At 44.2% G+C, this 15,833-nt stretch overlaps 1 long non-coding RNA gene across 1 annotated transcript; it reads right to left on the bottom strand.

Moving 5' to 3' along the window:
* Nucleotides 1-9,259: 9,259 nt before the first annotated feature.
* On the bottom strand, nt 9,260-13,598 carry LOC106831088 (uncharacterized). Its single transcript, XR_001398074.3, has 3 exons — nt 13,486-13,598; nt 11,499-11,591; nt 9,260-9,480 (listed from the first exon to the last, which is right to left on the bottom strand). It is a non-coding gene; the product is annotated as an uncharacterized lncRNA (long non-coding RNA).
* Nucleotides 13,599-15,833: the final 2,235 nt, after the last annotated feature.

Raw genomic sequence — 15,833 nt, 5'->3', positions numbered from 1 at the left:
AGCCAGATTGAACATCTGGAATTTGCAGTGAATCCTAAAGGTCACCAGATTCAGAGTGGTAGAAGTAGATGGATAGATGGGCATACGACAATGTTCAGCCACCAAGACAAACTGCTCCTGCTGGCCCAGGCCAGCCTCTGAAAGCTTAGACACATTAAGACCACATGGGTATCTGCGGAAGGATGAATTGTTATATGGCTTTGGAAAAAGTCAGTGTTTCCATTTCTCTCTCTCCCACTTGGCATTTTGGAGCCCTGCTGTCAGGATTCACACTGATTTTTGGCTTGATTTCTAGAGGCTTTTTTCCCCCTACTACAGTTGAGCTTAAAGAAAAATAGCACAAAGAAATTGTTAAGAGGAAAGGAAATCATGCTCCAGACGGTTTTGAAGAACTCTAAACTGACCTAGAGCCCAAGAAAAGGCCTTTTATTTGTAGGACATTGAGGAAAACGGTCTTCCTTTTATTTGGTTATGAAAGCAATAAGCTGAAACTGCCTTGAACATTCAGAGGAAGGCACTCTGGCGTGTGCGCGTGTGTGTCTGTGTGTGTGTGTGCATGCATGTATATCTATGAAGAGATGAGGTGTGTGTCCTGTCATAGGGACCTCATAAAATGCGTGGAGAATACTGACTTATGATCTTCCAATTCCCTAACTGCCGCAATGACGAAGGGCATCTCAAAAAACTGAGAAACAGTCAAACTCAGTTTCCCAATGGTAGAAAGTTTTGACAAACCCTCTTTGGGAAACATGGACTTTCCCTCACTGTATTTAAAATATGTCTGGGAAGATGCAGGCCTGGGCCACGTGGGAAATGTGGGAAAGGACCCGCCCAGCAGGAAGTGAGGAGCCGAGGGGGCTGCAGTGGTCTTTCTAGTTACAGGTCATGGAAACTGTACTCAAGCAAGCTTAGGCAAAATGATAAGAAAGAAGAATTTATTAGAAGGCTTCCAGGGCAGTGTGTAGGGTTGGGGCCTGGGACCTGTGAGTCAGCACCTTCCCACCTCTATCCCTCCATCCTTTATATCAGCCTGCCTGTTTTTGATTCCATTTGCTCCTAGAGCAGACAACTTTTCTCCTTGAGGCAGAGAATGTGGTCACAGGCAGTTGGAGTCCAACCACAAAAGGCACATGATCTTTCTTGTTGGCTGTGGTTAGAATAAGCCTCAGAGCAGTAATCTGATGAGTTCAACTTGGGTCACACCTTCTTCCCTTGACCAGCTACTGAGTCCAAGCAGATCATGTCTTCCCAGCCTGGTTGCCCACGATCCAAGTCTATACAAAAATAAGTGACAGTGAAAGGAGAAGTAGCCATGGAGGGTGGCGGTGGAAGTGGCCTGCACAGACAAAAACAACAGCCCCCACAGCAGCAGAAGGAAGCTAAACAGGTTGAGTTGTTTTGTGTTAATCACACTTAATTTCCAAAACAACACACAATTCAAAGATGGGGTGCAAGTTTTAAAGTTGGGGACAGATTTCTCATTGCATTTAGAGTGGAGTGCAAACAGCTCACCATGGCTGACAGATGCTGTACGATGTGGCACGCCACCTCCCAGCCTCATCTGCTGTCCTCTCCATCTAATCACACTGCTCTCCTTTCAGGGCCTGGAGCACAGCAGGGTCTTTCCCTCCTCTGGATTTAATGCATTTTATTCCCTCTGTCTAAAAAGGTTTCTCCCTTGCTATTCACATGGCTTAGATCTTGTCAAACTTCAGAGGTCTTGTTCTCAGAAAGAGTTTCACAGAACACCCTGTTTAAGTAAGCCTTGCTCTCTACTTCTTTATCAGAGCATTCTGTTTAGTTTTTGGTACTTCACCAGTTTGTAATTGATGTGTTTGTTTGTGGAATCCCTCATCTGGCCTCTCTAGTAAACTGTAAGTTCGGTAAGGATAGGTACCATGCCTGATTCTTTCATCACTATATTCCCAGCGTCTGTAAATGTGCCCCACCCATAGTAGGGGCTCAATGAGTAATCACTGAATGAATGGATAGATGGATGGATACATTGTCCAGATGACTGCAGCAGCGAGGAATAAAAAGGGAAATGAAACCCAACCTAAAATGTAGGAAGGGAGATAGAAAGAATGGATCCCAGTGGGCAGGGCAGGACCCACACAGGGCTGCTGCTATGCTCCTAACACCAGGGGGCGCCATTTACATAGAGTACAATGATTCTCGGGGGGCCCTGGAGTTAGCAGTCCAGACCGCATCCTCCCACAGTTTGGTATGTCTCCATGTTAGGAACAAATGAATCAATTCTAGAAAACCACAGACCTTTCGGGCTGTCTCAATCTGGAGATCAGTGTTTAAATCATCTGTGGTAAAGGATCAGTTTTGTAAAATTATTTCTAAACCTTTGCTCACTAAAACTTTTGTAAACTACAATAAAAATGAATTGCTAAAAAAGAAAAGAAGACATACAAAACAAAAGCCCAAATTTGTAAATATATTGGACAGACAAAATCACTCTGTCCATTTACTATTAAAATTTAAAGTCTATACTTAGCTCTTTGTGGATCAACCACGGTTTATAGATCAACTGCCATCTCTGAGCCACACTCAGGGCGTCACTGCCTTAGAGAGACCTCAAGTCAGAGCAAAAGACCAGCTACCAGGCTAGGCGGTTGTTAACACCCTGCGCCGAGTTCTCACGGTAATCCCATGAGAAGGGCGAGATGCAGTGAGCGAGATGAGTCTGGTAAGTGCAGGACCAGATCCTGTTTTTATTTAAAATTTTGAAATTGTTTTCATCATGGATTTTTTGCATTCATTCTTATTTTCAAAAAATACCGTATCAAAATAATATTTTCTTGATTACTGAGTTTTTTGGTGCCTCTTTAAATTCTGCATCCAAAGTGACTCCCTCATTCACCTCTCCCTACTCCCTGCCCTGGGGAAGGGCATCAGATTTACCATTACATAGAGAGAAAGTTAGGCTAAGAGAGGTTAATTACTCAATATGTGAATAAGTGGCTGAGGACTGAACACAGGTCTAACCCAAACTCTATATCCTTTGTAATGTACTGCACTACTGCCTGTGCTGAGCATTCACCATCCATTCATTCATTCATTCACTCATTCATTCACTAGTAACGCCATACAAGATCAACATTAAGTTGTGTGCTACACGCGTAGCTGGAAATGAGTAATTCAGCGTCAGTTAATGAGGGCCGGGTGATAGACGACCTTGAACGTGAAGTTGAGGAATATAGATTTTACCTGGAGTTACCGGGGCCTTCTGGAAGTGACGTAGTCAGATTTAATATCTAGAAAGTTCACTCTGAGTGCAGTGGGGTGACTTGGTAGACTGGAGTGGGCAGAACTGGAGGCAGATACCCGGCTAATGGAAGGATGCAGAAATCCAGTGAAAAGATGAAAAAGAAGTGAAGACGTGGTCACATTTGAAAGGATTCTTATCGTCGGCATTTTGAAGAAAACGGGTGCAAGGAGACATGGAAACACAAGAAACTGGTAAAGGAGAGAGCAGAAGGCAGGCAGCATCTGCGTGCTCAAGGACAGGAGGAAGGAGGAAGGCGGCAGTGGGCGGAAACAGCAGTCGGATTCTCAGCAGCACTAAAATTGTCCCTGCCACTTGGCAGGAGTCAGTTCAAATGTCCCGGATCCAAGAGCCAGGGCCTTCTCCTCATTCATACAACTGCGCAAGGAGCAAATTGGTGAGATGCACGGCCCCGAGGATCCCCTGGCAAATGTCAGTTCTATCCTCGGGAGTGTTCTAAACCCTCAAAGCCTTGTTTGTCGAAGTGACAACAATGACAACGAGTTATTTCTGCCAGAGGGAACTATAAGAAATTTAGTCTGGCTGATAAAAAACGTTTGTAAAGCACAATTCAAACATGAACAATGCCTTTTAGGAAAAATTAATTTAGAATCTAAATCAATACATAATGAATACTGTGCCTCGATCTTTAGAGACCCTAAATGGTACTCTTTCCATTCTTGGCCATTTTTATAATGAAAAAGACAGATCCACGAGACTGTGGATGACTCTACAATCCTCTAAGCTTTCTCACTCACGTTATGCATTTATTTTTGCCGTTGTTTTGCATGTGCATTATGCACTTGTTGATTCTTTCAACAATTCTATAAAGTGGGAAGGGAAGGAATTATTATTCTCATTTTGCAGAAGTGAAAGGTGAGGTCAGAGCAGTGCAGAGATTTGCCCAAGGTCACGCATAGGCAGAGCTTTAGAGCTGACCCTGAGACCCAGCTCTCTTGACTAACAGTATTCTTTCCACTAATTTCCACCATTCTGCTTAAGCAGCCTGTGCTGTGTGGCTTTTCTGGAAGTGCAGCATGATGATCATTTCATCATCTTCTCTCAAAGATCTGCTGGAGGCCGATCGTGAAGGAGGATCGCCTACTTCTCATAGGAGGCAGCTGCAGAGCCACTGACTTGGAGTCGAAGACTGAGACACCCCCCCTCCCCCGACTCTGCAACTCACCTTGCCTGTGACCTTGGGCAAGACATTAACCCCCGGAAGCCTCAGTTTTCCCAGCTGAAACATGGCAGCAGTTTTCTGTATTTTACTAGGTTGTTATAAAGTGGTGTTGTCCTGCAGAAAGGAGAGGAATAAAGAGATGAGACACTGTGTCCATTAAATGTAATTGGAGGAAAAAAAAGAAGAACCTCAGGGTATTTAGGGCCCCAAAGGCCTCACAAGGATGTGTGAGTGGGAAAGAGGGCTTGGAGAAATGTGTTAGAAATCACATGAATCCTGTAAGAATCCGGAAGACAGAAGAAACGTTCACTCTTTGAGCACCTGCTGTGTGCCAGGGACTGTGCTGGACACTTGTAAGTACATTATTAATTCGGTGACTGCTTTTTGACCACCTACTATGTGCTGAGCACTGTTGGAGGTCTTGGGGAGCCCTAGGTGAGGAGAGACACAGCTGATGCTCTGGAGACCCATCCCCTCCCTTCCCATGACTTAGCCAGGAGAGTTAGCTCACCGGGACAGGGCCCAAAGCAGAGGGTTGTAGGGCTCTGAGGCTCCACCTTTCTAAGAGGACACTTCCAGGAGGTTTCTACTGCTATGTGGTTGCCCCTCCTCACCATTATAAATATGTAGACCTTCCAGGGAGTGGAAGCTTTCTGTCTACTAGAGCTGTTTTTATGGTGCACCTGACCTAGGCAACCTTCTCTGGGATAATGAATCTTGAAAGACCGTGTACACTCAACTGCCCTTCTGCTTGTGATATTTCCCCAATGCGCTCCAGTTTATATTTATACCACATGATACCGGTGGCATGTGTGTCTACGTCTTTGCTGCAGAACACAAAGACGCTATTGTCATCAAGCGAACATTTCCGTGGATGAGGCAGACAATGAAGAATTAAACAAAAGGTTCTCTGTCATTGATTCCTCCCAGCTTTACCATAACTGTTCAGGTTTGAACCCCTGCAGGCGATCTGTGACTTTCATCCAACTATGGCTGAAACCCTCACGTGGGTGTTCCAAGCTACTCTTGTGGCTTCGACTATCATCTAAGGGCTTGATGAATCCCCTAAACCTTTATCCCCAGTTTAGATCTCTCTTCTCAGCACCAGACTCATCCTTTCAGCTGCTTCCCAGATGTCTCCATACGTGTTCCAGAGGCACTGCAACCTCCATCTTCTCCTCCACTTTCAGTCTTCAGTTACATAGTCCCCATCGATCCTGCCACCCAGGCCAAGAAACAAGACTCAATCAGCCTCCATCTTTCCGTCACCTTTTCTTCCTACAATCTGTCACCACACCCTGTTTGCATTTCTGGCCTCTTAATCTTTCTCTCCACACCCTCTCTCCTTTAGGTCCAGCCATAAAGTCTGAGCTCATGCTTTCAGTAGTTTGCTGACTGTCTACCCCCTGCAATTACCCCTCCCTCTTGTGCTCCCTCCACCTTGTACCACTGTGATCTTAGTGGAGTATACGTTTAAGCAGATTACTCTCCCATTTCCAAAAGCTTGAAGGAAAAGGGCCAAACGCCCATGGATGGCTCGACTCTCTCCCACCTCCTCTCCAGCTCCTCTCCCTGGAAGCGGCCTATGCTCTTGCCCCACTAAACTTGTCACCCGTCTCCAGATGTAACTTGCCACTTGAGACTATTTAAGTCTAAAGCCTTTCTCGAATGCCCTGCCTAAAGGACCTGGGTGAGGGTCTCAGCCACAGTTGGGTGAGTCACAGATCGCCTTCAGGGATTCAAACCCAAACAGTCACGGTAAAGTTGGGAGAAATCATAAGCTGGAAGAACCCCAAATGTCTATCAAGATCCAGCCTCATGCCACCTCTATTTAAAATACTTCCCCAACATCCTCTAGCAAGAGAGTCTCGGTTCTCAAAACAGTTGGAAGGATATATCTTAACGTATCTTCTTTACACCCCTAGTTTCCTACTAGACTGTAAACTCCTTAAAGAGCTCTTTGCATCCTTAGGACGTAAGAATTCACATATCATAGGAACAACAATATTGATGAAAATAAATAATGATAACATCTATCTTTACTTAGCGCTTACTGTGTTCCCAGCAGTAAGCTGTGTATGTGAGTGTGTGTTCACACGTGTATATATGCAAATAATCTTCACAAGAATCCTGTGAGGTAAATGCTATCATGCTTCCCATCTTACAGACAAAGAAACTGAGGTAAATATGTTAACTGACTAAGTAAATATCACACAGCTAGTACATGGCAAAACTGAGTTTCAAACTCAGGACCAGAATCCTTGGTCTATACCACTGAGCTTTCCTGCATCACACAGGGCACTCTGCAAATTTTGGTGGTGGGTGGGATGACTGACTGAATGATTAAAACACATGACAAAAGGTGATGAGGATGATGAGAATGATCACAAGTAAGAGACCGAGGGCCACGATGCAATTTAACAAAGGCACAGAGGTAGGTGACATGAGAGTGTTTGCCTCGTGGAGAAGATGGTATATACAGAGGGAATGGTATAGACAGTGGGAACAGCGTAAGCAGAGAAGACTCTGGAAAGACTGCAGCACTTTTAGGAGAACACTGGGGAGTCCAGCATGGCTGCAGAACTACAGAGCAGTATTTAATCCAAGTGAATGTAAAGCTTCTCTTGGAAGCTAAAAGTATTTTCATTACTCGTTGCTTTTCTCAGGCCTGCATCATGACCTCTGTGGGCCCAAGGCACTTCTGCCTTTGTGGGCTCCCTCCTTCATAAAGTCTTAAAAATTATACTTTGTAACTGCATTTGTATAAAGATGAACATATTCATATTATATATTAAAATATTTTATTTGACCTAAAAGTTATTTTTTTTCTTCTGATCTTACAAGAAATTAAAAATGGGCCCTGAAAGTCTGGTGGGCCCTAGATATCACACCTTCTGTGCCTAACGAATAAATTAGCCCTGACTTCTCTCTTAATTGTGCAAATCAATAAGGCCCTCAGCTGTTCTCTCTCAGGGATGAATTGAAGGTGACTCAGGCAGGGTTAGTCCTCAAAGATCATTGTTTATTATCAATTTCTTTATTTGCAAATTGAGAGAAATAGTCTCGATCATCTCTGAGGGGCTTTCTGACTAAAATCTATGTGCTCTCTGTTGTTTTTAGTTACTTAACAGCTCACAAATCTCTTTCAAGTTTATCATCCAATTTAATTCTCATGAATTCCCATTATTCGTAGAAGGAAAGTGAGGCTGGGGGAGGCAGCCTGCCTGGTTTCACAGCTTCCTTGTGGAAGAGGGTGAGGCAAGCCCAAGTCTTTTAACTTCCATGCACTGCTCGACATCAGTGGCTTGTTCCAGGAAATAACCCCTGGGGTAAAGAGCTGCCTACACAGCGTCCATGTGCAGTTTACACAGTCATGCGTGGTGGGTCATGAAGAGCCGGCCACATGCTGTAGTGGAAATTCTCCTGGGCTTGGAGTCAGAGATGTGAGTTCTTGTCTCAGCTTTACCGTTGCACAGCTTTGTGCCCTTGGGCATGGTGTTTAGCCATTCTGAGCATCACTTCTTTTATTCATCAGCTCGGCTGCCATAACAAAATTACCATAGACTGGATGGTTTAAAGATCAGAAATTAATTTTTCATCATTCTGGAGGCTAGAAGTCCTAGATAAAGGTGTCAATTAACTCAGTTCCTGATGAGAACTCTCTTTCTGGCTTGCAGATGGCCGCCATCTCACTGGGTCTTCACATGGCCTGTCCTCCGGGCATGCACATGGACAGAGAGGTTCTCTCTCCCTCTTCTTGTAAGGTCATTAATCTCATCATGAAGACCCACCCTCCTGATCTCATCTAACACTAATTACCTCTCAAAGTCCTATCTCCAAATAGTATCACATTGGGGGATAGGGCCTCAACATATGAATTTGGAGGGTACATAATTCAGTCCATAATACTTCTTTAATTTAAGAAGTGGGCATAATAGAATATTTGGGAGAACAAACTATAATTCAATAAGGAAATACATATGTATGTATATTTTAAGACACCTTCATAAAGAGTAAATTTTTGGCTTTAAAGGGATTAATTTCTTAGATTTTGTCTCTGTTCCTGCTTGTGTGGCCTGTCTACTAGCAGATGCCAAACTGTACTCAGGACCAATGCAGAGTTATTGGTCAGTGTGAGGGGTCCGGCCTATCCAAGTCCACAAATATTTTACTTTTCAATATCTACAGTGTTCCAGGCATGGTGCTGGACCTGAGCATGGCTGGGAAAGGAGACACAGGTACACAGCCACACACTAACACCAGTGTCCATTTTATGGTGTTCAGTCTCAGTGGAATACAGGTCTAATAAGAAGAAAATGACCAAAATAACATAGGATGCCAGGAGCCAAACAGAGTAAGGAGGAAGGAAGGGCAGTTGAGAAGAAAAGCAGGAAATCTCCCCTCCCCTCTTTGGGGCTGGTCTGTTCTCCCCCTCTTGCTTCTGCACGCCACAAAAAGAGAAATCCGGAAGAAAACCACCTAACAGGCAAAGGAAGATTTGTTTGTATAATTTCCTAATAAAACTATAAAAGTTGGCCTGATTCTTCTTAGCTGAGTGTTCTCTCCTCTATTGTCGGCCAGGCTAATAAGAAAAGCATTGTATTGAGGAAGTTTGGGCGTGAATTTTATGACTCCCTGAACACTTCTGAGCAAGCGAAGGGGAGGCATTACTGTGAAGTTTTAAAACTCCTACTACTTTGAAATTATCACCAAGAATTGTCACAGGGGAACGCAGCAAGACGGCGATTTCTCCTTGTTTTACGCCACAGGACTGAAAAGGGAGTTGAAGGAGATTAATTACATTCCTTGCTAATCAATGCGAAGACATATTTTTCTGCTTCTCCATCTCATAATTTTTATTTCATCTAGTTTGGGCTTTTTTAGGGTTGCCAGATGTCCCAGTTTCAGTGGGACAATCCTGCGTTTTGAAGGTACGTCCCATCTGCTCTTGAAAATATTCCTGTTCACTGCTCTCTCGTGGACTGTAGGGTTTTTAGCGCTGCCAGCCAGAGTACGGCTGCTGGAGAGAAGATGATAAATTATTGTAACACTATGAAAAAAAATCACTCACATCCACCACCACCCCACCTCAGCAATGCTGTGAATTAATTCTGCAAGAATCTTTGTCATGAAAGATGACTCTCCAAGTCTCCATATGGGAATTTGAAACGCTTTCCACAATGGCTTTGAGAAGACAGAAGACGTAGGCAGGGCAGGAAAGAACATGTGGAATGGTTTCTGGACTTGCTGCCAGAACACCTGGCTCTGCCATTTTCCAGAAGAGTAACTTTGGGCCAGATAGTTAAGACAAGAAATTGTTTTCTGAGCACCTACTGTTTACCTCACTTGATGCTAGGTGCTTTAGATAAAGTATCTGATTGATTTTTACAATAACGTTGGATAGCATAGGTTTTATTCCCATTTTATAGATAAGGATGTTGAGGCTCAGATCCACTGAATCCAGAACTCCTTGGTGTCAAACGCCCTGTTCTTTTCACTACCAATAACTCACTTTCTTCATCTATCAAGCAAGAATAATAATAATCTATACCTTGCAAGATTTGAAACAGAAGTTGAACAGATTCTCTAAAGGTTCCTTCCAGGGCTCCAATAATGGGGGTGGGGGAACTTGTCGGTTAAGGTCCTGTCTGTGGGAGGTTTTAAAAGGACGAGTTCCACTGAACAAACATTCTTAGTGCTGGTCTAAGTACTTTTTAACATGGCCTCAGACTAGATGTCAAGGCCAGCACCGTCCAAGATAAGCTACATGATTTTAGGGCCATGCAACCAAGTTATCTTCAACCTTTGTATTCTTACAGTCCTCATTTCTCCTAGTGGAAGCATTGAAACTGCTGCATCAGTTCAGCTGTCCTCTGAATTGGGCCACTCATTACATCATGAACAGCCATCCTAACTTATTGAGAGTAGGTTTATAATATTTATTTTAACGAAACAAGGCCCTAACAGCAGAGACATGGTGGTTGCTGTCCCAGGCAATGGGGTAATGTCTGGGAGAGAGAAATTGCAGATGAAGCTGTGTCACCAAGAGGCAGATAAGAATGTTCTGGAATCCTGTGGGAAAGGCACTGAATGATTTCATTAATACACATTGCATGGTTTTCATCACACCCATAGCTTGATTTTTTTTTTTCCAGGCCCATAGCTTTTTTACTGTCATGCCTCGATAGAAAAGCCTCAATGGAAAGAAACTCGCTAATCTCCAACGTGGGCCTTTGTCAGCATGTCTAAGGAACAAATGTGCGAGTGGTGGAGGGATCCCAAAATACTGCTAGCACGTCAGCTGTCATCGCTTTGGATGTTTTGCTGGCAGCGCAGCCTACTCATTTTGTTGTTTTCCCCCTGCCCTTCTCGAAGGCATTTTCTCCCCATAACGATGAAAATCTTTTTCTTAGATTTCAGTTCCTTGCACTCCTACCCTGCCCCACCTCTCTCTGTCCTTTACTGGGGGTTGGGAGTTTTATCGTGTGAACTGTAGAAGTGCTTCAGGGGGTCAATAAACTCCTCGCCATTTTTCCAAAGTGTGCAGGTGTATGTACATTCCATCAGGCTCTCAAAGGGTGCATCAAAATAATTAAGGACTAATACATCAAAATATCCCTTTCTCTGGGGTTGTAAGGCCAAATATAGCAATCTGGATGGGAGGTAGGAAGCCCAGCCAATGTTCTTCTGGTGGAGAAATGAGAAGTTATTTCTAATCCCGATTCCCCATATCATCACAAGCAAATTACTTTAGCTCCAAATTCCTCTTTTCTCAGCTTAAAATGGGTTCAATCTGTGTCTCACTGACTCACCAGCCCTTGGTTTTCCCTGCAGCCCATGCTCCGGGCACATGGATTTTCTTACCAGTTCTGAAGACTCCACCCCCTCAGGGCCTGAGATGATGCCCCATGTTGGTTTCTCCACTTCTGACCTCTAATAGTTCTCCTACCACATTCTACAATAAGTAGGCATTGACCCGCCCACATCCCCTCTATTTGGAATATCCTGGGCAGTGGTGGCCCTGGCTTATTCACTTACCACCAGCGTCCAGCACCGGGAATGAAAGCAGGTGTTCATCAAGTTGTTGATGAGATTCAGCTTGTCTGAATTCCCACACGCCCTGCCACCCTGCTATAGAGAAAAAGAAGAAATGAGCTTAGCAGCCATGAGTTTCTAAGGGCGAAGAGAGGGTGGGTGTGTGGGGGCAACCTAACCGCCTCCCTGCGTTTATTGTGCAGAGTGGAATTCTGTGCTGGTTACTAAAATACAGATTCCTAGGCTCTGCCGGCAGAGATTCTGACCCCGTTTGGGATGGGGCACCGAAAGTGCACTTTTAACATGTTCCCAGGTGGTCTTGCAAGGCTTGGTTTGGTCAAGGTAGGTGGAGACTCGACATTAGTGGACTGAAAGGCAGCTGTAGCCTCTTTTCCTAAGATCAGATGAGCGTCTGAGGAGCTGAGGGAACCATTGGATTTCCTCGACTGCCCTCTAGGTGGCGCTGTGCAGAAGCGTCAGCGATACAGAAAGTGGCCCACCTCTGGGCTCTCGAATATTCGTTCCTCAGGGCGGGCCCCCAGGTGGGGCTTTCTGCTGTGTGCTCGGGTTTGCCAACGCCCGGTGTGTGGCAAGTATGAGGTTCTTCTCCAGATTTCTGTGCTCATCCTGATTTGGAGAGAGAGCATTGTTTCAAAGACAGGAAGATGTGTCTGGTTTCCAATGGTGCTTCTCACTTGTCACACAAAACAATGAGTTCAGAAGGGTGGGGGTTCAGTTACTCAACTACGTACTTTCCTCCTTGACTGTTGTTTTTAATTACAGAGTAATGGCATGTTTTCGTAGATGATTTCAAAAAAAGCATATAAACAAAAATAATTTTTAAAAGTCACCTGAAATCACACCACCCACAGATAAACAGTTAACATTTAGAGCATATCCTTAAAAGGATACTATTTGGTAACCTGTTTTTTCTTACTTAACAATATAACAGGAACATTTCCAGGCTAGTAGCCACGTTTAAATCATTTTTAAAAGTTACATCATATTATTGTAGTTCATTTATAGATGGACCATGGTTTGTTTGTCCAATTCCATATTGTGGAGCATTAAAGATCTCTCTCTCTCCCTCTCCTTCCTCTCTCCACCCTTCCTTCCTCCCTCTTTCAGGGTCTTTGGCTTTTATGGCCAACTCTGCCACCAGCATTCTTGTAGTTGCCCCTTGGTACACTTGTCCAATAATTTCCTAAAGTATAAATTCCTCAAAATAGAATGTCTGAGACAAAGGATATATAATTACAGTTTGTAGTTCTTACTGCTTTCTGGAAAGGTTGCCTACTTTACTTGCACCCCCAGTGAATGACCTCCCTGAAGCGATGCTCTGAAATCTTCCAGGACAATTTGTCCTGCTGATGGTCTGGCAGAATTCAGTGGTAAGTTAGCTTACCAGCTCTCCATCCTAGCGAGTTAGAGAATCCTGGCTGTAGAACACCTTCACAAGGGGGCCGGTTGAATCTACCTTGTTCTAACAGAGCAGTCTGGATGGCAAGCCTACTCATCCTCTCCATCCTCGCCCTTTAGGCTTGGAGGCCTGGAAATTTACTGGAACTACCCTAGAATTACTCCCAGAGAAGAAATATGGTCAAGGTGGTGGTGACACTACAAGCAGCGGCTAGCATAAATTCAGTGTCAGCCCCACTGTCTCCTCCTCTCTCTTTGGGACAGTGATCGTGGCTGTCTTTCTTCCTTCCATGCTGAATTCCCCAAGTACGGGCAGTGGGAGAGTGACTGGGACTACATGCTTTGCCCCAGGGTAGGTTACGAGCGACCCAACAACACTCAAAGGCAAAATGTTGGAACCCACTTCATCCCAACAGGAGAAAGGGAGAAGAGGCACACGATGGCTAGAGTGGAAATTCCCCTCTGGCCATGAGAGCAGGATGGAGTAAACCCACATGGTAACAGAGAACACTGAAAGCTATAGGTGTGAACCAGCCAAAGACTGAGAAGTAAAAAGAGGCAGGAAAGTTACCAAAGGATATCAGAGGCAGCAATCCAAGTAGGATACAGAGTCCAGATCCTGGAGCCATGAGTCCATTTTTAGAGCAAGGACAGGTGGTTGGAGGGCCTGAGCGCAGTCTAGGGCGTCTCCTTGCTTTGAGTTTGCTTTTATCAGCCTATGTGGATGAGGCTTTTGGATGGATCACATGCAGCCTCCCCTCCCCCACACACATACAAACTCACAAATCTCCTGCCAAAGACCTAAGGGCAGAACAAACTGGCCACACAGCCAGATCTTCCAATATTACAGTCATTATAAAATGACCAAGCAGTGGAAATGACCTTCGGCAGCCAGGGTGGGAGAAAGTATTTCATAGAGTTAGACAAAAACTAGAAAGAAAGAAATGTCCCTGGCTAGGCATCCAGAGAAGAGTTGTACAAACACCCCCATCCTATTTCTGCAGCTCAGCTACAGCGACAGTCAGGGAGGGACTGATAGCCAGCAGCCTGGCAGGCATTTTAGCCCAGCGTGCTGGGGGTGAGATAGGACTGGATGTGGTAGGGAGAGACCGCACCCTGGTACACCCCTGAGTGGTCTATCATATGAATATATTTGTTTCCAAATTTTAAAAAAACTAATTAAATTTGTTTCCCAAATTGTTTTCATAGAACTCTGCATACTGTTAACAATACAATGTTGAGTGAAAAGAAAGCATAATATAAAGTTTTGCTCATAGTACAATTTCGACTCTGCAAAAATGTTTCTACATATACATAGAAAGGTATTAGAAGGAAATAAACCAGTGTTTTGACAGTGTGGGGAAATTTTGAACTTTGATCTGTTGTATCAGCTGAGACTGGCCATTCTCCGTTGGTTGTAATCTCCAGGTTAAAGAAGCAGGAAGCAACCACGGCTGTACTGCCTACCAGCCTGTGATAAGAACGGCCTGGAGCCCCGTGGGGAGCGTTAGTGGGTTCAGGAAATGGAAGGAGAGGCCACAGAGCCAAGCAGAGCAGTCACGTCCCTCGCAAGTCTAATGAGAACTGCTCTCCTTTCCACAGCTTTTCTCATTTCTGATTTCTCTCTGCTTTCCTCTAATTTTTAACCTGTTAAACTCGTTGTGCCCTTTCATTACCAAGGTAGATATCAGTCAATTAACCAATTGATTACAAGGAGGCAGGTATGGCAAACAATGTCAACAGGAATATAATGATTACACTCCGGTTAAGTAAAGAGTAATCTGCATAGTTCTTATCCCGTGATGCACATTCAGCCTTTTTAATGTAACCTGTGTTTGTAATTCACCGGTTAAAAAACACCTCCAAGCACTGTTAGAAAGAGATATCCAAACCAGGGGGGACTCGACTGCGTGATGAGAGGCGGCGTGGACGGAGCAGAAAAGAACATGCATGATAAGGAATGATATGGGGTTTGATCCCAGCACCCAGCCACCCCTGCCATAGTGCCAGCTGTGTGACCTGGGATAAGTCACATACCCTCTCTGAGCCTTAGGTTTCTCCTTTGTTAAGTGAGAATGTAATACCCATCCTTTAGGTAAATAAATATATAAAGCGATGCTAGAGGACCCAGCACCAAGAAGAGAGTGCCATTTTCTCTTCCCCTCCATGTCTCCTAAACCTCCAAATCAGGTTAATGCAGTTAAGATTATCCTTAAGATGCTCTCTGTCTAAGTGGAGCCCCATGGCCCAAAGCCTCACAATGTGAGCCACTCTTGCCTTCCTTCACGGCCTCTACCTGCACCTGGGTCTAGATTTCTCTCTGTGGAATTCGCTGTGGACCAGTCTTTCTCCCTCCCAGGCTGAAGCTTTAGCTTTGCTAGGTAACCTTTTTATTCCCTCATTAGTCCGAGGTAGGTGCCAAGACAATCATATCTTTCAGATATTTAGAGTGTCTTTTAGAAGAAATTAATTGGTGCTCAGAAATACCATCACTTAATGTGAAAATTTTCTTTACTTGACAATAGTAAAAAGTAGCAAAGCTGTTTTTGCTCTTAAAATATTATTTCATGAATTCTGAATTTCCAAAGATTAATTCATCTAGTTTGAATAACCGTGTCCAATAATTAATCTTTTAGTAATTCTTTTCTTCCACGAAAAGTAAGAATTTTCTGCCTGATCATCAAGCTAGATGAGGCAAGCTTTTTTTCTTCCTTTTTTTCCGGAGACTCCAGCCTCTAGAAAGCTCTAAATCTGTTTGATAACCACCTGAAACTTTAATATCCCCATGAGCTACAGTCCTATTCATTAATTTTTGATGTAACAGTTCAGAAAACAATCGTCAGCAGTTTCATCTGCCTACCGACATGCTAAGAGCTGGCCTTGCCTACAGGGTCAGGTGTTCAAAGACTGTTTTCCAAC

The sequence above is a fragment of the Equus asinus genome, chromosome 1 (assembly GCF_041296235.1).
Source record: "Equus asinus isolate D_3611 breed Donkey chromosome 1, EquAss-T2T_v2, whole genome shotgun sequence".
In the NCBI taxonomy this organism is placed as follows: Eukaryota; Metazoa; Chordata; class Mammalia; order Perissodactyla; family Equidae; genus Equus; species Equus asinus.
This window is presented reverse-complemented; position numbering and strand designations above follow the sequence as displayed.